The sequence below is a fragment of the Lissotriton helveticus genome, chromosome 6 (assembly GCF_964261635.1).
Source record: "Lissotriton helveticus chromosome 6, aLisHel1.1, whole genome shotgun sequence".
Classification (NCBI taxonomy): Eukaryota; Metazoa; Chordata; class Amphibia; order Caudata; family Salamandridae; genus Lissotriton; species Lissotriton helveticus.
Window position 1 is genome coordinate 166,761,144 of NC_136067.1, and position 21,184 is coordinate 166,782,327.

The following is a 21,184-nucleotide window of genomic DNA, read 5'->3' on the forward strand; positions in this document are numbered from 1 at the left end:
AGAGTGTCATAGAATGGAGTGGTATAGAGTGTTGTGGAGGGTGTAGAAAATCAGAGTGGAGTGTCGTGAAGTCGAGTATAGAAGAGCGGCATGGTGTAGAGCGAATTACTTAAAGTGGAGCAGAGTGTCGTAGAGTGCAGTAGATTGTCATGGAGTAGAGGGCCATCGAGTAGAGTGTCGTACGGTGGAGTGGCACAGGGTGGAATATTGTAGAGTGGAGATTCATCAAATGAGGTAGAGTGTTGCTGAGGGGAGTGTCATAGAGTAGAGTAACTTAGAGTAGAGTTGAATTGCATAGAGTGGAGTAGAGCTATGTAGAGTGGAGTGGCATAGAGCGCAGTGGCGTAGAGTGTTGTGGAGCGGGATAGAGTGAAGTAGAGGGTCGAGTGGAGTAGAGTGTCAGAATGGAGTAGAGTGGATTGGCATAGAGTGGAGTATCGTAGAGTTTAGTAAAGTGTCATAGAGTGGAGTAAAGTGGAGTAGAGTAGAGTGGAGTGGGGTGGCAGAGAGTGGAGTAAAGTGTTGTAAAGTGCTGTGTCGCAGAGTGGAAGGGGGTATCATAAAGTGCTGTAGTGTGGAGTGGCAAGGGGTGGAGAGGAGTGGCGTATCACAGAGTGGAGTGGTGTAGAGTGGAGTGGTGTGTTGTAGACTACAGTAGCATGACGTGTCGTAGAGTGTCTTAGATTGGAGGGGCGCAGAGGGGAGTGGCCTGTCAGAGTGGAGTGGAGTGAGGTGGAGTGGGGTGGGGTGGAGTGTCATAGAATGGAGTGGAGTATGTTAGAGTGGAATAGAGGGGCATAGAGTGGAGAGGCATAGAGTGCAGGGGCATAGAGTGGAGTGGAGCAGAGTGGAGTATGCATGGTGTGGTAGAGCACTGCCATTACAAACAACACATTTTTTATAGAAATGATTATTACATTTGCACAGACATGCAGTTTTACTAATAAACGTATACAGCGCACAAACAATAATGTGTATTGGGCATAAATCCAGATAACCTAACATACACTGGTGTAGAGCAAGTTTGAATTGGGTCTGGGCAATTTTCCTTAGATGTCAAGCACTTTTACACTAATACCAGGAAATATGGCAGCAACATTTGCAGTGACGATCAGTACAAAAATACCATTGGCACCAAATGACTGACGCAAAACTAAACTTTGTCCCAGTCAGATAAGATAGTCTAAATATTTCCCGAATCCAGTTAAAAATAGCCCTACAAGAACACTGGCTCCAATATGAGCCACTCTCTGTAGGATGAGGTGTCCACTGTCAATGTGCAACCTTTGCCTGGGTTACAGTTGCTGAGCACGGTCACTCATTTTTGAGAACGGGACTTGTTTTGACCCAGAGCAAATGAGAAAGGCAAAACATGGGAAAAACATAGGCCACAGCACTTTTTTCTGTTAAAAATTAAGCACTGTGAATAAAAGACAAGAGGAAATTTCTGATAGTAAAATAAAACACAAACTATATCTAATTAGAAAGGCCACTAGCACGAGAAATCATAAAGTTGTTCTCTATATCAGTGCCTACTGCACTTGCCAAGCTTTTTCTGTGGTCATGACTTGCCTCGTTTGAAGAACATGGACGGTATCAGTGTTTTTATGGGCCTCCTGCACCTGTTCCTTCTATAAACACAATTGCTTTTCTTTCACACTTCACACATAAATTTTGCTTTGGCATTACATCTGCCCCCTCCTGTTTATTGATTTCACAAGGAAAGTCAACTGTAACTTGTTTGTTGCGTTTGAGTCTAACCTGATCTATTTATATGTCGCTAAACCCCCGAACTGCACCCCTGAGTACAATGACCCTTGAAGATTTAGAGAGCTAAGACATACATCCGAGTGCTGTTTCATGATAAGCAATTTAATAATGTCCAAGAACTCTTCTGGACAATTTTTGGCTGGTTTTTTTCCAGTGTCGGGGTTTAGTAGAGCCTAATCTCCCTTAAAATATCCTCCAGGTTTTAGGAACTTGCCAAGAAGTCCCAGCAATAATGCAGCCTTGAACACAATTGCAGGTCTCACCTCAACCGGCTTCCTTTCTTGTTGTTAATCGTCTTCTGTTATTGTAGTTCAAAGACGCTGTAGCCTCCCCCCACCTGACCCCCCATTAAACTGGGATGGTCACTCAGGCTTGAGATTTTCTACATGGAAGAATTTGTGGGCTGAACTGGGTCACTGGGCTGAATTCTAGCATGTGGGAAGAGGAACTGGGATGAGTGCTTAAGGAGTCAGGGTGAGCAGTCGTTATTTACTGGCTGGTGTATTTCTTTTTACTATTAAATACCTTAACTTCTTGGAGAGTTGCTGCGTGGTGTTTTAGCAAGGACCCCACCACAGAGAGTCTGAGTGAGAGACTACAAGATGCAGCAGCATAACCAGCTTGATACAACTACTGACAAAGCCAGTAGGTTTGGCTTCTATATGAAAACAAACCGGATCTGGCCTTTCTCACTGAGACTTGGTTAGATGATCATAGCGCTCCGGATATAGCAGCTGCACTCCCCCTAGGGTACAAAATATTGAACCTGAATAGATTAAATAAGAGGGGAGGAGGAGTGGCCCTATTGTTCAAAGAAACCTTCACATGCATCCAGGAGGAAGTACTCACATTAATAGGCAAACATGAACTTTTGAGCTTCTCTGTTTTCCTAAATACCCAGGCAGTGTTGGGGGGCGCGGTCATTTATAACCCCCGGGCTGTACGGCGGAATTCAGTACTCAGCTCCTTTCTCAAATTCTTCCGGGCTGCCTCAAATATAAAAACTTTCTTGTGTTAGGTGATTTTAATATTCACTATGACTTGAGTAATAATCCACTTACTAGACAGTTGACCGACGACATGGACATTGTTCAACTATCACAGAAAGTTGAGCAATCTACTCACAGAGCAGGACACATGTTGGATCTCATTTTTACTAATATCATAAACACCACTGTTAATGATATAAAGCCACTGATTTGGACTGACCATTATATGATTGAGTTTACCATTAATGTACCCATGAAGAACTCGAGACCAACTGCCCAGACCTCAGCTAAAGCTAGAAGCTGGAAGAATTTCTCCATGGAGAAATTCCAACAGCATTTTCACTACAATAATGACCCCGGATCCTCCAGTGAGCAGGAACTACATTTCTTGTATAAAGGCATTGGGAAGGCACTTGAACATTGCTCAACACTTTGCTCCAACCATAAACCCAGACGAATGCTGTCTGAAAAATGGTATGGCCCAGACCTAAAAACTCTCAAAAGGAAATGTACCACATTAGAGCATAAATGGAGGTTAAGTAAAGCTACGGACGATAGACTAGTTTACAAAAGGGAATTGAAAGCCTATAATGCAGCCATAAGGAAAACAAAAAAAGAATATTTTTTGCGGCGGATATCGGAAAACAGAAATTCGTCTAAAGAACTCTTTAAAATAGTTAAGGAACTCAGTAGTCCGTCCAGCCTTACTTCAAACTTGACTCCCTCACAAGAGGGGTGTAATAAAATAAGCAAGTTCTTCTGTGAGAAAATAGATAAAATCTATACCTCCTTTACCGATAATAACCAAGAAGAAATCGAGGACCACTTAAACTCCATTCTGTCTGTTAACTGTCCTACCTTTGGCCCTTTTTCCGAAGAGGAAGTAAACAAGGTTATGTTAGAAATTAAATCGGGATCCTCCTAGGACCCTTGTCCACATCATATCTTTACACAGCTCACGCCTGTAATCTGTTCGGCAGTAACACAAGTACTAAATCGATCGCTGGAACGTGCCGAATTTCCATCCACCTGGAAAAACGCAGTTGTCACCCCTCTGTTGAAGAAAGCAGGTGAGGATATAAACGACCCTGCTAACTACCGGCCCATCTCAGAGCAGCCTTATTTACCAAAAGGTTTGGAAAAACTGGTAAATAGGCAGCTGTCCAGCTTTTTGGAGACCAACAATCTGCTGGACATATCGCAGACGGGTTTTAGGATAAACAACAGTACGGAAACAACACTTTTGGCCGAACTAGATGACATTAGAATACAGGTGGATCAAGGTAAAACAGTCGCTCTAATATTGTTGGACTTATCGGCGGCATTTGATACCGTGTCCCATAAACTACTACTAAAAATGCTAGCCGCAACCTCACTACTGAAACCTGGCAAAAAACCCAAAGCCTGTGACTCGTACCGTCCCCTTTCGCTCTTGAATTGCGATGTCAAAATACTGGCCAAGGTGTTGGCCACTAGACTATCTCTACTCATGACTCGTATTGTATTACCTGATCAGTCTGGTTTCGTCCCAAGTCGATCCACCTCCCATAACCTGCGCACTCTGTTTTCCTTACTCCACACGGTCCACCCTGACCTCCCTGTTGCAGCGGCTTTTTTGGATGCCACTAAGGCATTCGACTCTGTAGAATGGCCTTACTTGTTCACAGTTCTGGCCCGTATGGGGTTTCCCAAATTATTCATCTCCTGGGTCCAATTGCTGTATACGCAACCCACTGCGAGAGTCTTGATAAACGGTCGTCTCTCCATGCCGCTCACAATCTCTAGGGGCACCCGGCAGGGATGCCCACTTTCTCCCCTGTTGTTTGCGATTGCGGTTGAGCCCCTAGCTTGTCGACTCCGACAGCTCCATAGAGAAGGTGCGATTCGGTGCCTCCAACGCCAAATAGACATATCATTATACGCAGATGATATGACGCTGTTTGTCAGGGACCCGATACATAACTTGAACCCCCTGCTCAGGGAATTTGTCGTTTTTGGCAGAATGTCTGGTGTACAGATCAATTGGGCGAAATCCCTGTTTTTCCCACTCACAGATGCGGTACCAGACTTTCCCCTGGACTACCCCTTAGAATGGTGTCGGACTGAACTTCGCTACCTGGGTATCCAGGTTTCCCGCGACAAAGATGAGACGATTCGATCCAACTACGGCGTTGCAGTGACCAAACTCACCGCGCTGGAGGACCGATGGATCTCCCTTCCCATCTCCATGGCGGGAAGGGCGTCCCTTATCAAAATGGTGGTGCTCCCGCGCTTCCTTTATCTTTTTCTCAATATACCCGATTACCCGGGTGCCTGCTTCTTCAAGACTCTGAAGTCGGAGCTCTGTCGTCTTTTCTGGGGGGGGCAAGGGTCGGAGACTAAAATGGTCCATGCTGATACAGCCATACGAGAAAGGGGGTTTTGACCTCCCCGATTTCGAGGTCTATTATCTGTGCGCACAGGCACACTACGCCTATCATTGGCTTCGCCCCACCCCCTATATGCCCCAGTTGGCGGTGGAGGACTGCTAATCCCCTGCCTTTGAATGGCCTCCTTCACTGTCCACCCTCGGTCATTACGACGCCATATACATCTGTTACGTGCACTATTGACGCGTGGCGCCGATTGGCTAAGAAGCTGCACTGCGGATTACTTTACTCTCCCCGGATGCCACTGGCATACCACCCTGAACTAGAGCTCCTGCAAGAGCGCGGGTTCCGAACACTTTGTGAGACTCTGCGAATCAGGTGCTGGGGCGACCTCTTCACCGCGAGCCGCTTTAAAACTGCGGACGCATTTTTTGCGACGCATAATCGCACCCTGCTTGACGTTTTTTATTATCTGCGACTGCGCCAAGGTATGCGCGCTATCCTTCCTGACTTCCCTGCGGAGCCTGAACTCACGCCTCCGCGTCACTTCCTTCTAAGCTCACAAGATGGCTCTCACCTGGTGTCGGGCATGTATCGCCACATGAGGGTATGCGGCCTACCACCGGAGGCCTCTGCGAGAAGACATTGGTCTACTGAACTTGCTGTAGACCTCACTGACGCCCAATGGTCATACTGTTGCGCTCTCACAGCCCGTATAACGGCTAGCTGCAGACTCAAAATCATACATTACAAATACTTACAGCGCTTATATTATACCCCAATGAAGAAATACAGATTTCAATTGTCTGCCTCTGACCGTTGCGAACGCTGCCGCGCTGAACATGCTGACTTCCTGCACCTCGCCTGGGAGTGCCCCTCTGTACAGGCCTATTGGCAGCAGGTACATAGCGCCCTTGAATCCATGACTGGGACATCTATACCGCCAGATCCAGTCCTGATGCTGTTAGGACACACACCACACATCCCCTCGACATGCAGGAAATTCGTAGACATTGCGCTTCTCCTAGCAAAACGGCACGTCGCTTGTAGGTGGGGCCGTGGCAGGGCCCCGAAATTCAAGGACTGGCTTGCTGATATGACATATAGCCAAGATCAACACACAGTTTTCACTGAATTACTCCCACTATCTAGCAAGCCGCGAGACATTTGGGGCCCCTTGGTTGCCTATCTACACGCCCAGATGGCCCGAGATGATGGTTTGGAGGGGGACAACAACCGGGATGATAATGATATCCAATTATGATGTATCCCCGTTCCCCGATGATCTTGCCTTGGTTATGCTGTCGATTCTACTTCTGTGCATTACAAGTGACTGTTGCCATCTTCTTCCCTACCGATCCACTTTTGTTCTCTGTTGCCCTGTTCTCTCGTATTCGACATGGCACAATGTATTTCTTTATGGTATGCATTAGCGCTCTGGATGGATCAAATGTATTGTTACTGCTGCCTTGCCGTTGATCACTGTACAGATTCCCTGCTGCACCGCTCCACTAATCCTATGTACAACTTGAATTGATATGCCATGCTATACCTGATGTATGTTTTTGACTGCTACTTCCTTTACTTTATGACCCAACCACTATACTGTCTTCCCTTTTTCTTATGTCTGTTCTGTGTTTCTCTTGTTTTGATGCAAAACTACCAATAAACAAAGTTTAAAAAAAAAAGAAAATGCTAGCCGCAAAAGGCATACAGGCAAAAGCACTGAGCTGGTTGGAATCTTTCCTATCAGATAGATCACAAACTGTTCGCCTAGGTAATTTCCTCTCCACCCCTCGGAAGATCAAGTACGGAGTACCGCAGGGGGCGTCATTGAGTCCAACACTATTCAATGTATACGTATCATCCCTTGCAACAATAGCCAGGAAATGGGGCATCAATATCTGCTCATACGCAGATGATACGCAGCTAATGGTCACCCTAAACGGTGAAGAAGATACCAAAAACAGGCTGCTTAGCTGCCTCACGGAACTAGCGAACTGGATGTACAATCATTGCTTCAAATTAAACGCCGACAAGTCGGAAATTCTTCTTTTTGGGGGAGCCCAACAGTTATGGGATAACACCTGGTGGCCTATCACTCTGGTCATACCCCCCAATCCAACTGAGTTTGCAAGAAACCTGGGAGTGCAGATTGACAGGACTCTGTCAATGAAAAAGCATGCCATAACAATTTGTGGTAAGGGTTTCGCTCTGTTAAAAATGTTGAGACGTGTCTTTCCTTGGATCCCCATGGAATGTAGAAAGATACTAGTTCAGTCACTGCTGTTAATGGGAATGGCAGACTACCTGTTCACAAAAGCTCCTTTCCCCTTTCTTTCTTTTTCTTTCCTTTTTCTTTTTTGTTTCTTCTTATTCTCCTTCCCTTTTTTTTCTCCTTCTTCCTTTTCTTCTTTCTCTCTTCTTTTCTTCCTTAACTTTTTCAATTCTCCAGTTTTATTACACTGTTGCAACACTTTTTTTACTCAGTCACTAAAAAATACAGCCCTGAAGAAGCCCCAGGCCTGCTGGCCAATCAGGGGTGAAACACGTGTTGGCTGTTCACTTGATGTGTCAATAAATACGCTTTGCACAAATTAACACGATTGATTGGAATTACTCAAAAGAAGTAACATTTAAATCTTCAAGCCCCAGCACAACTCTTCTGTTCACAAAGCTGCAGCTTGTCCAGAATGCTGCAGCAAAAGCAGTCTGTAACAAAAATAGTTTTTTCTCGGCCAAGAACTGCCTGAGAGCTTTGCATTGGCTTCCAATGAGGCAAAGAGCTTCCTTTAAAATGTTATGCATGGCCCATAGGGCACTGCATAAGACAGGCCCTAATATCCTAAAAAACAGGATTCAATTTTACGCGCCAACCAGGAATCTCCGCTCTCAATTCACTGCAAGAGCCGCCACCACTCGAATAAGGAAATCTAGGATGGGTGGACGTGCTTTTTCCCATCTGGTTGCAAATATCTGGAATGATCTACCAATGGATCTAAGGCTTACGGATTGCTACGTCACCTTTAGAAGGAAATTGAAAACCCTACTGTTCCCTAAAACGGATTAAATCTTTTGAGTGACACGCACCAGTTCATTGTACACACTTTCAATCTTAGCACCATGATATCCCTGTTGGGATGAATGTTGCGGTTTACAAGTAATATTAACATTAACATTGACATATTCTTCGTACATGCACAGAAAGCTGTCTAAAGCCAGTTCTAACATGTTTGTGGAGTAATTTTAAACTAGAATAAAAAAAAACGTTTATTTTAGTTTACTGGAGAGCACGAAAAGTCAACCAAAAAGGTGTTCTTGCCGAAACAAATGCCATGCAATGACCACGTGAAGTGTATAGGACGTCCACAAATGTCTTGTAGAGGGCCATTGAAGAAGTTTATTGAAGCATGGGAGATATCACAAGTATTGCTGTACAAAAGCCCAGAAGAGCTCTCCAAATAACAATATACTTAAACCTAAATACCTGGGCATTCTAACACAGAAAATTACATTGACCAATGAAGATGGCACTTACCAATACCAAGGCAGCTTATAAATACACAACATATAAAAGGACACAACTACAACTATATAACTACACCGCCCCCCTTCACCCCTTCACACAAACTAAAGAATCCGACAACACACGCACAAATAAAGAAAACAAACACACAAGAAAATTAATCAACAAATCTTTTTGGCACTCTTTTAGTACGTAAACTCCTGTGCAACTGGTTCCCATGAACTGGAAAACCTGAATCTGGCTTATCACCATCATGTTCTCAGTGACTGTCTTCACCATTCATATCTCTGGGATTATCCATCATGTTAGATTTCAATCGAACACCGTTCATATAATTGGGATTTCCCGATACAGTGGATTTCCACACTTTGGCCACACAAGGAACATTTCACCACTGCCCATTGGACACCTGGACAGCATTGCCACATACTTTCATCACTCAAATAAGAACCCTAAATTTCGATAAACCTTTTCTCAATAACAAGGGATCTTTAATGTGGACCCAGTCTGCATATAGCTCCAACGTTTTTGCGCTGTTATATATTCATGCATTCAACCTCATCCCTAGCAACTTTCGCCTTACTGGCAATCACCCGGACATCAACACAGGGCTCAAGAACATCCGTCATCCATAGGGGAGACAAACATGACCTTACACTTCTCCATCTTATCAACTCAAAACGAAGCTGTCCAGTAATGGAGTGAAGAGTAGTGTGAGATGCCCAAATGGTATCCCTGATAGCATCAGCACAATCAACACCAGATCTCAGATCACTCTGGACACATTCCACCAGTACTTTGTTAAAGCTCTCCACTCTGACATTGAATTGCGGAAAATTTAATGGGGTGCAAGTCTCTTTAACAACCATTTTCTTTAAAAAAAAAAAAAGTCTTGCACGATGGCAGACGTGATTCGCACACCATTATCTGACAACACATCAGCAGGTATTCCTTCTCTAGAAAACACCTCCTAAAAAATTTACCAACATTGTCAGTATTGGGTTCAGCCACACCCTTCACCTCCACCCACCTCGAAAGATGGTCAATCATTACAAGTAGATACCTCATGTGAAGCGGCAACCCATGGAAGAAACCCAAAAGATGAATAAGATACTTTCTGCCAAATGTTCACTGGACAAAATGATACCCTGGGTTCTGGAATTGAAGGGACAAAATGCTTATCACTATAACAGCACTGGGAGCAGTGACAGACTAAATCTCCCACATCTCGATCCATGCCCGGCCACCAATATGTACCACACACCTGCCGTTTGGTGGTAGTCATACCTAGATGTCATGAAAGCACTGTCTCAACAATACTTCATCTGTAGCATGTGGGAGGAACTAATTTATCACCTATAATCAACACTCCAAGCACAATTCATCAGCAATTTTCCAAAGAGGTAAGGTTGCAAACTTACCTTTAGACTTGTCTCTGTGGGCCAACCTTTCAAGACAAACTCCATAACCTCTTGTAGGTCAATATCATTGAAAAATCTCCTTACACCATTCTTCTGGGTTCTCTCAGTCTTCTACTCTTGTAATCATGCACTCTTCTACCTCTTCTTCCAAATGAATCTGACTGATGATCCACAAACAATCTGGGCAGACAGTGGTCTTTGCAGGTCCTGGCTCCAGCTATGTAAGATATTTCAAAATTAAATTCCAACAACTTCACAGACAACCTTACCAATCTTGCTGTTGACTTTTTATCTTAGCACCTTCAAGAATGTCCTCTAATGGTCTATGATCTGTTCTCAGCCAAAACATTCTACCCCATAAGTATGGGTTGAATTTCTCAATTCCCCAAGGACACACAAGCATTTATTTCTCAATGACAGAATACCTGGTCTCAACATCAGTCTATCTCCCTGATGCAAACCCAATAGTGACCTCCTTGGAACCATCCATTTGTGAAAGCACAGCCCTCACACCATTCACACTGGCATCAACAGCGACAAATGTTTTTCAACCTTCTGAATATGGCTGCAATGCAGGTGCAGAAACAATACTTTGTTTGATAAGATTGAAATTCTGTTGACACAAAGGTGACCAATTAAAACTTGAATTCTTCTTAAGAAGGTCCCTGAAACACTCCGTCATAGTGGAGTAAATTTTTATGAATTTCGAATGAATAAAACACATGCCCAAGAAAGACCTTAGTTGGTCATTGGTATTAGAATGGGGAGCTTTTACAAATCCATCCACCAAAATAGGCATTGGTCAAAACCTTTTAGAGAATAACACATGGACTAAGTATTCCACTTCATTGACAGCAAAAAGACACTTGTCCTTCCTAAGAGTAATGCCATTGTTTAATAATACATTTAAGATTTGTTTCAAAACTGCATTATGGTCTTCCAATGTGTCTGCAAATACTAAAATGTCATCTTTGGAAACCAACACATTTGTATTACCGTGCAAAACCCTTGTCATAGCCTTTTGGAACACCAAGGCCGCAGAGGCCGGGCCAAATGGTATTCTACAAAACTGAAATGTGCCATATGGAGTTACAAAGGCGGTCAAGTGACAACTCTTCTTCCAAGACAATCTGATTGTATGCAGCCTTGAGATCTGATTTTGTGTTCCATTTGGCCTAACCCACAGAAGATCCTCAATACAGGGAATGGGGACATATTCCACCCGGATGGGGTTATTTAAACTCCTCAAGTCAGCACAGAAGCGTAGTTCATGTGATTTCTTTTTGGCCAGAACCACAAGTGACAACCAGAGTGGCATCCACAGGCTCAATAATTACATCCTGTTGCATTTTGTTATGTTACTAAAGCTTTTAATTTATATAAAAAACAGAGGTTCCAGTGGAGCAATACTTTCAAATGCATTAGTCATAGCAAAGCATAATAGCGATATTAAGTAAGGGTTTGGAGGGATGTTAACCGCATGCCCGCTAACGGTTTTCCCGCTGCGCGCTGCAATTTAAAAAAAACCCGCGTTACGTGACGAGCTCAGCTCGTCATCCACGTAGCGCAGGTTACGCCCATGATGAGCTGAGCTCGTCATCCGCCCCGAAGGGGTTAAAGAGAGAGAGCGCTCAAAACACCAAGGGTTGTTTGATATATAAATTTGTATTAATCACAAGAATGTACCATACATTGTACACAAATAATTTCCAGCAGTGCGGAGTGTCCCAAGTGTATTGTAAGAACCAAAAGAAACAGTTGAGTGACATAAGGTGAAAATATTTACAAGGTTTCAAAACAATATTCTCAAGGAAAGCGACCGTTGTGAATGAGGGTCATAGGATATATTATAGCAACTATATTCAATGATAAGCGCTGTATGAATGGTTGGCTTCCATTAATCGTCGACGGCGTTTCGACTCACTTGAATTGTTGGGTCACATCAGGACCTAAGGTATTGGGGACATCTAAAGAAGAAGAGCAAAACAGGGGGAAGAACGGGGCCAAGTAAGAGTCCAGGATTGGTAAAAGAAGGCCAAAGTAGGTAAGTACCTGAGTGTCACGATGCTCTACTCTTGTGAGGGGTGAGGTGTGCCAACCGTGTGTGAAGAGAGAGTAAAAATACTCACAGTAAACCCAGCCGGGTTCTGTACATGGGGATGAAAAACCGGAGGAAAAAGGAGGAAAGAATGAGCTGAGGAACAATAAATTAATGGCAGTACAGCAAGGAGGGACGTGAACCATTTACCACTGGTGGTGGCGAGTGAGCAGCGGAGATTGGATATGAGTCAATCAGAGATCCACGAGGTAAAACGCAAGAGATGAGGCGCTCCTCTTCATTTTAAGCCAAGGGAAATGCCCGGGGAGAAACAATGTCTCTAATAAAAATGCCGCTTAATGAGCAGTCCAGGGGCAAGGGGCATGGTGGCCGAAAGGGGCATTGGGGCTTACCTTGTGCATGAGCTACGATCGCATACAGCAGTCCGCCACGGTCCGTCTACTGTGGAGGTTTGCGCTCCGGTCGGCGTGCGCTAGTGAAGTACCGTGCACCCACTAATACGTGCGCAGGCAAAAAATGGATTGCTGCAACAACGATCCGTCTATAGTGCGAGGGGAGGAGAACAGATGGCACTGATGGTGAGAACGAGCAGGGTACTGGATTAAACGTATGGAGTGGGGTCGAGAAGGTAATGGATACAGCATGAAAGACTCAGCTGCAGGGTTGGTGAATTCGAAGGAATGCATGGAGGCATGCCCGAACAGAGAGACGGCTAAAATAAGGTGTGTCAAAGGGCACTACATAAAGTAGCACATGAGTCCCGGATAACAGTTAGCAGAGCCTGCTGTATACATGCTGTGTAGACATACATACATTTCTTTGCAGTAGAGTACAAACATAATAGTCTTTAATTCTACATATAATATAGGCAAGTAACAGACTCGCACAGGTGGTATTGCCATAATCGCTTGAGCATTAATCATGAAGATACACTAAATCAAACATAGTATACAATAGCATGCGTGGAGTGTACATATGTGCTGAATAGGGCATGACTGCCAAGGGTACACAGGTATTGATGTGTGCAGGTGTCAGGTGATATTGTGGGTGGAAGAGCCCCGTGTAGCAGGTGGTGAAGGAGGGCATAATCAAGTTAGAGACTCCCACATGGGGTAGTGCCATAATCGCTAGAGCAATACTCATTAAGATACACAAGTCAAACACAATATACAATATCATGCGCACAGTACATATGTGTACTGAATTGGGCTTGACCGCCGAGGGGACACAGGTATAAGTGTGTGCAGGTGTCAAGTGACATTGTAGGCGGAAGGGCCACGTCTAGTAGGCGGTGGTGGAGGACATAGTGGTTTTAGCGACCTACAGGAAGATGATCCTGGGTGCTGGAGGTTCAGTTAAGGGTAGCTACAAACCCACGCCATTCCTCTGCGGAATTAAGTCCATTATGTGGAGAAGTGTGGCTCACTGGTTAGAGGAGGCAGACCCTGAAGCAGAGGTCAGACCTGGGACCAGGGTTCAATTCCCGACGCGGCAGGGTCTTGAGCCCAAATGTCCACTGACTCGATAATTCTCGCTTCGGTGCCTACTCAAATCACAGGTTCACACTCTGCAACTCTGGGCAATAGCTTGCTTAATCTCCATTACGCCCCCCCCCCCGCGGCGGGATGCCTGGCTTTCACCTTGGGGATGCCCATTAGGGGTTATCTCACAGGGAAAAGCCAGGACGGGTTCCCAAAGCAAGCGCCTTGAGATCGTGCGGTGATAAGGCGCTATATAAGAACCTTTGACATGACATAAGAACCTTTGACATGACATTATTAATGGAGTCAATTCTCTCAATCCAATGACATTCATGTCGTTGAAGTATTTGTGTGATGTCACCTCCTCTCTCTGGGATTTTGGCAATGTCAATTACCTACCACCTGATTTAATCAGCTGTGTGATTTTTTTCAATGAAATGGGAGACCAAAGGGGCAGTGGTAACTGAGCGTCTAATACGACTGCGGTGTTGTCCTATCCTTGCTTTAATGGGCTGTTGTGTCTGTCCGATATATGGTAAGCCACAAGGACAACAGAGGCAATACACGACGTTGTGTGTGTTACAATTGGAGAAAAAATCTAGTGTATGGTCACAATTGCCATGTTTGAAAGAGGTGGTATTTTCCATGTAGGGACAGATGACGCAGTTGCCACATTTGTGATGACCTTTAACCGGTGGAAGACCCCAGGTGGATTCCAGGGTGCACCCTTTCTTTTTAGTAGTCTCTGTGGATGATCTGACCAGATGTTCTTTTATGTTTTTTGCCCTTTTGTAGGCAAACATGGAAACTTCCATAGAGGGGTCTATGCTCTTGATGATGTTCCAATGTTTGGTGATAAGACTGCGGATTTAGTTAGTATGTACACCAAATGTGGTGACACAAACCATTTTGTTCATCTGTGTTTTGGGTCTGGTGCTGAGCAGTTCTTCCCTGGGACAGTGCCATGCCCGTTTAAGTGACCTTTTCACAATATTGTTGGGATAGCCTCTGGCTAATAATTTGGTTTTGAGTATATCTGCTTCTTTCATGTAATCTTCCTTGCGAGCGCAGTTCCTGCATACTCGCAAGAACTGACCAAATGGTAAGCCATCCCTGAGGGCTCGGGATGGTGGCTTTTGTAGGATAGTAAAGTGTTCCTTTCTGTAGGCTTTCTGTGAAGCGACGTATATAGTGTACCATCTGTATGTTGGATGTTGAGATCCAGAAATGCTATGGTGGATTTATGTAGTGTTGCAGTGAAGGTCAAGTGTGTCTGAATTTGATTGAGGTATTCCACGAAATCATGGAAATTCTTTTCATTACCACTCCAAATAAGAAAAATATCGTCTATGTAGCTGTGCCAGCATTTAATGTGGGTCCGCTTGGATTGAGGCTACTGAGTGCATAGGTGTGTTCTACATGGTTCATATATATATTTGCCAGATTAGGAGCGAAAACTGCTCCCATGCTGGTACCGTAGCATTGCTGATAGTAATGTCCTCCCGATATAAAGTAGTTGGTCTGTAGTGCGACCCGTAGCAGTGAGATTATGAATGAAGTAGGGACACAGAAGGGCCTGGGTCTGGTATCTAACAGTTGCTCTATTACCAGGATGCTTTCATTTTGAGGGATGTTTGTGTATAAAGAAGATATGTCTAACGTGGCTAGCCAGTCAGTTGCCAGATTGTAGGGTAAACCATCAACCAGGTTAAACATGTGCATTGTGTCACGAACATAGCTATCCTGAATGGGGACAAAATCCTTTATAAAGAAGTCGATATATCTCCCAATAGGTTCCAAAATGGACCCACATCCAGATAGGATGGGTCTGCCTGGTGGGTGTGTGATGCTTTTCTGCACTTTGGGCAAAGTGTAAAGAACTGGAGTCCTAGGGTTGTCAGCATTGAGAAATTCAAATTCTTTCTTAGTTAGAAAGCCCTGCTCCACGCCTTCTGTTGTTCTTTGCATTATTTCATTTCGGATCTCAGATAATGGAATATGATAGAGCTTTTTGTAATGCCGCTCCTCAGAGATTTGTTTCGATATTTCGGCGTCTTAGTCTGCACGTTCCTGAATGACAATGCCACCCCCTTTATCTGTCTGCCGGTTTAAGTATTATCGACATGTCATTCTTTTTGGTGCTGAGAGCTTGACGTTCTTGTAGCGTGATGTTGTAAGGTGTAAAGTGTCTGGTGTTTTTCAGAACATCTACACTATTTAGAATAAGTTTCTCAAATGTGAGCAGCTCAGGGGGCATCACCCCATTTGTGGGGTAGAAGGTGGATGGTGGTCTGAGCCCTGTTACTGACTCATGTGAGATATAGTCTTTGTCTTTTAAGAATAATCTTGGGCGTATTTTCCTAAAAAATTGAAAAAGTTCCGCCTTGAGATTGAACAAATTTGCTCTCTCCGTGATGACGAAGGAGAGACCCCTGCTCAGTCATGATATTTCTGAGGAGGATAGTACATGTTTGGATAAATTGAAGATGGGAATGGTCTCCATAATGTCAGTGTTGGGTTCTAGTATGGTTGTGGGCCCCACTGATAATGTTTGTTCCTGGTCTGTCTTTCGCCCGGGTATTGGTGCCAAATTCTCCTTTTGGGTCTCCCTCCCCTGTCTAAAAAAGGTTGCCCTTGGTGATTATCGGAGCGACTGGGACCGGCTTGAGTCTCTAAGTCACTTGAGCCTCAAGAAGATTCAGAGAAGGTCACTGGCTGGTTTCTCTTAAATCTCCCCAGGTATTCTGCCTGTTCTGATTGGGGAAGCTGGTGTGGTAGTCTTCTTTAAAGATAGGGATAGGCCCTTTCTTTGTTAAAGTTTTTTATGTCCTTCGAAACTTTTTTCTTGAGTTCATAAGAATTGAACTCTTCAATGGATTCGTTGAGCTTATCTAGCAGTAATGTAGCCTCACATACTCCGTCTCCACCTAAGAGTTCCTTTTCCAACTCTTCAATTTCCTTCAGTTCAGCATTAGAGTGTTCTATTGCTGTCTCAACGCCCAACACCATCCAGTGGCGCGAACATGTGATAGAAATTCCACAGAAACTTCCCTTAAACTTGGGATCTTCTCGGAAAATCTTTTAAAGAGCACTTATACCCAAGGGTGTCCTGGCGTTGTGCACTGTCTAACTGGTTTCAATGGGTACGAAGGGTTAGTCAGAAAACGGCCACGTTTTAACCCCTTCCTGAAGGAAAGGAGCTCAGTGGAATTCCTGAACTGCAATGGTAAGTTGTCCCAAGCTTTTGTGGCACCGACTATGAAACTGCTGCCGCCCCAGTTCGCTCTTTTGGCTCGGTGAACGATCACTTGTTTTCCTACCGAGGAACGCAACATTCTTCCAGGGACATACCATTTAATGGGACTTCTCAGATATTCTGGGCCAGTGTCCATCAAGGACTTAAAAAAACGTGCAAAGCAATTTAAATTGAGGGCGCTGCTTAACTGGAAGCCAGTGCAGGTGAGGAAGTCCGTTTCTAACTGAGATGAACCTAGGCGTAGCCGTTAGCAGCCTGGTTGCCGCATTTTGCACCAGCTAGAGTCTGTACAAGTGCTTCTTTTGAAGGTTCAAGTACAGACTGTTGCAATAATCCAGCCGTGACAAAATGATGGCTGAGACTGCAGTCCTAAAGCTGTCCTCTGGAAGGAAGAATTTTATTTTTCTCAGGATTCTGAGGAGAAAGAAGCATGTTGAAACCACCCCACTGACCAGGTCGCCAAAGGTGAGTTAACTGTGCATAATCACCCCCAAATTCTTGGTGTTCGAGAATGGTCCAGGAGGCTTACCCATTTCAAGGGGCCACATGTCTGGTGTCCAGAGGTTAGGGTTATTCCCAAATACAATAACCTCTGTTTTGCCTGCATTGAGTTTCAGGCAGTTTGCGGCCATCCACCCAGTTATTGATTTCATACAATCATGGCATCTTGAGGCCGTTTCAGCTTCTTTGCCTCACTGTAAGGACAACACAATTTGTGTGTCGTCCGCGTAGGATGTAACTTGCAGCCCGAATGATCTTATCAGGGCTGCCAGCAGGCTGACATATATGTTAAAAAGCGTAGGACTAAGGGATGACCCGTGTGGCACCCCACAAGGAAGGCAAAAAGGCTTCGGCCTATCCCTTCCCAGGTCCACAGTTTGCGTTCTCTCGTTCAAGAAAGATTTCAGGAATTTCCAGGCCCTGCCCTTTAACCCAGCCGTCGACAAACGGTCCATCAGAATTTCATAATGGACCGTGTTGAAGGCCGCTGACAAATGCAGCATAATCAGAATCGCTACGCCTCCCTGCTTCACCGCCTCTCGTACCTCCTCTGTGGCTTTGATTTTGTCTAACATCCTGGGTAGGCCATCCCTCACTTTGAAAGATATGTTGTGTAACTTTTGTTTAATCAGTGTACAGCCCACCTTTACTTTAATCACTTTAGAATTGTTTTATTTCATCAACTTCTTCAGTAAAAACTTTTTAAAATTCAAATACCTGTTGTATTTGGTCACTAGTCAACATTCCCCCAATACCCTGATCATCCTCTTTAACCACAGGACATTCCTTTCCAGATCTGATTACTATCCCAAAGTCAGCTTGGTGCCACCAACCTAGTACATTGATGCCCTTCTTTGCTACGTAAACTTTTTCTTTTAAAAAATTTGAATCATTGCCCAGAAATAGCCTAACAAGTCAATCCTGCTCCCCTCAAAAAGCTGTAGTTATAACATTTGGAGGCAATAAAGCCTGATCGGTCCAAATCTCATTAAATTTGGTGATGTCGATTATGGTGATTCTCGCCCCAGAATTTACATTTGGTGTTAGTGACACTGTTTGTTTCTATATTATCTACCTGTTGCAAGTACCAATTCTTCCATTTTGTTCTCTAAATCTTCAACAGTTGCATTGTTGCGTTGACTTTGAAAAGTTCTGACAGAAGTACCTCTTACAGTTGTACTGCGTCTGCCACCCCTGCAAACCTTGCCAAAGTGCCTGAGTTTGTTGCACTTCCAACATTCCTGAGATATTGCAGGACAATTCTTAAAATCTGAATTGTGAGTAAGTGACCCATACCTATCCTGTGATCTATTGTTCAAACAAGGCCTATTGTTACTAACAGTATATGGAGATGACGAACCTCAATGCTTAAATAATAGTATAACAACTTTCTTTTTCTATCATGTCTAAATTTTTGCCCATCAATAGCTCCCAAATAAGCATTAAATATCCAGAGCCACCACTTGAGTGGAGGTTCTCCAGGTTCTTGAAGGAATGATGCAGGTGGCGTAACAGATTGCATCATGCCTGACAAATAATACACTCAGTAGGTAATGTGTCAACTGGAATTACACAACTGGAATTACCCACACACACAGATCTGAAAAAGAACATGCCTGCAATTGCAAGCACTATAATAAACAATGGGCCCCATGCATCAAACCAAATACCGGTCACAAACGGGCAGATTCTCAGAATCCGCCCCTTTGCCACCGGTATTTTTGCATTTGGGATGCATCATCCCAAATGCAAAAATCGCAATTTAAGGAATCTCTAAATTGCGATTCCTTAAATTGCATTGCATTTAAGGAATCCCAAATTGAGATTCCTTAAATGCAATGCATTAAAGTTAAAAAAATAGCGATTTCGCTAACAGGAGTAGCAAATTAACATGAAGTTGAACTTCATGGTAATTTGCTAAAACTTAGAAAAATGCACTTTTGTGCATTTTTCAAAGTTTCATGTTGCGCACACACATGCCCTTAGGGCATGTGTGTGTGCGCAACATATGTGCAGAGATCAATTTCAGGGGTGTAACAGGGTGTCATGTTGACACCCTGGCACCCTTGAAATTGCATGAGCAATTTGCGGGTACCTACTGGTACTCGCAAATTGCTCATGCAATCTGTACTTTATTCCTATGGGCCTATAGGCCCATAGAAATGAATGGGACAGCATTCCTTAATTGCGACTAGCAATTTGCGAGTAGCAATTAAGGAATGTTTAGGAATCGCTATTTTTATAGCCATTCCTACATGCATACGCTTTTGCGATTCCTAAATAGCGATTCCTTAAAAATCGCTATTTAGGAATCGCAAAAGCCTATGTTGATGCATGTGCCAGAATGTGAAAAAAAATGTAATTAAGTATCCAATTCAGTTATTGAACATGCCTGCAAACAATGGAAAATAAAGACAGTGAATCATTGCTCAACGCATTAATATGTGAGCATGCTAATTGCTGTCGGCAGGGAGCTTGGACTATGGCATTAACCAGCAGATAGCGGTAGTAAATAAACTTAGTTGAAAGTATGATGAGAAATTGCTAATCGCTGTCAGCATGAAGTTTACGATGTGACCTCCAGCCAGCAGGTGGTGCTGATCAATAAACCTTGTTACCCAAGAGATCACGTGAAGCTTGTATATCTCTTGCCGTAGGGGCGTCCGCTAATCGTTTAAATAGTCTGATGCACACAGCAGCTGCAGTGACTCCATGGGCAAAATGGAAGAGTCTGTGCCAGTCAGTAAATTATTAGCATGTTGAACCTGCGCTCCCAAAAGATCGCTGGTCAAAGGGAGCATGAAAGTGGGCATGTGAATGCAGCCGAGGATTGCTCTCGAGTGGCGCTTGTGAGACGGATGCTCGCGGGCTGCCAGTGCTTCACTGCTAGTGATGCTCGCGGAAGAGCAATGATTAGCGCTGAGCCAGGATACGGCCTGCGATCAGGTCTCAAGCAGGGCGCAGTATAAGAATTTACCAAAACCTGTCAGATGGTGCACTTTTTGGCAATTGTTGTTGATTCTCTCTTTTCTTCTCTTCTTTGTGCCCATAGTCGGGTACAGGGAACTCCTGGACCCAAAAATATAGCTTTAAGTTGAAAAAGGAACAATCCACGTTGGGAGTAAATACTCCTAGTTGCCAAATATGAAATGTATAGGACGTATACAAATGGCTTGTAGATGGCCAATGAAGAAGTTTATAGAAGCATGGTAGACATCACAAGGACTGCTGTACAAAAGCCCAGAATACCTCTCCAAATGACAATATACCTAAAGCTAAACACCTAGGCATTCTAAGACAGAAAATTACATTGACCAATTATTATGGGGACTTATACTAGCTCTATATAGACTATTAAAGCTACCAATACTAAGACATCATATAAACATACAACATAACCAGAACACAACTACAACACTACACCACACCATATTATAAACATAGTCCCGTAATTGTTTTGTTCTTTTCTGACATTATTGAGGCCACATTGCAGTAATTGTTAACCATCCGATCACGTGTTATGTAACGAGTGGGCTGGACTGTTCCTATTGGAGCAAGACGTTGGCTGATTCACATAACCCTGAAGTTCCAGGGCCGACTGTCCATCAGTGATGCCTCATCACAGAGTACGGTTGGTTTAACAGTCTCACTGACCCCATCCCACTCTGTGACTAGTAAGGTACTACTGACTCCTCATTGGCTCACCCATGACAAGGTCAGCAAATGAGAGCAGGTGGCAGTCCCAATCATCCAGGATCCACTGAAGCTTCCTGTAAGTTGTGTTTTTTAATGTTGGGTGCATGTGTGTATGT

At 44.0% G+C, this 21,184-nt stretch overlaps 1 protein-coding gene across 1 annotated transcript in view; it reads right to left on the reverse strand.

Moving 5' to 3' along the window:
• Positions 1-21,184, reverse strand: part of LOC144762390 (XK-related protein 6) — a 479,187-nt gene that overhangs the window by 392,091 nt on the left and 65,912 nt on the right. The window contains exon 2 of the mRNA XM_078647564.1: positions 10,076-10,292. The gene's annotated coding sequence lies outside the window, so the exon portion shown is untranslated. The remainder of the gene's footprint in view (positions 1-10,075; positions 10,293-21,184) is intronic.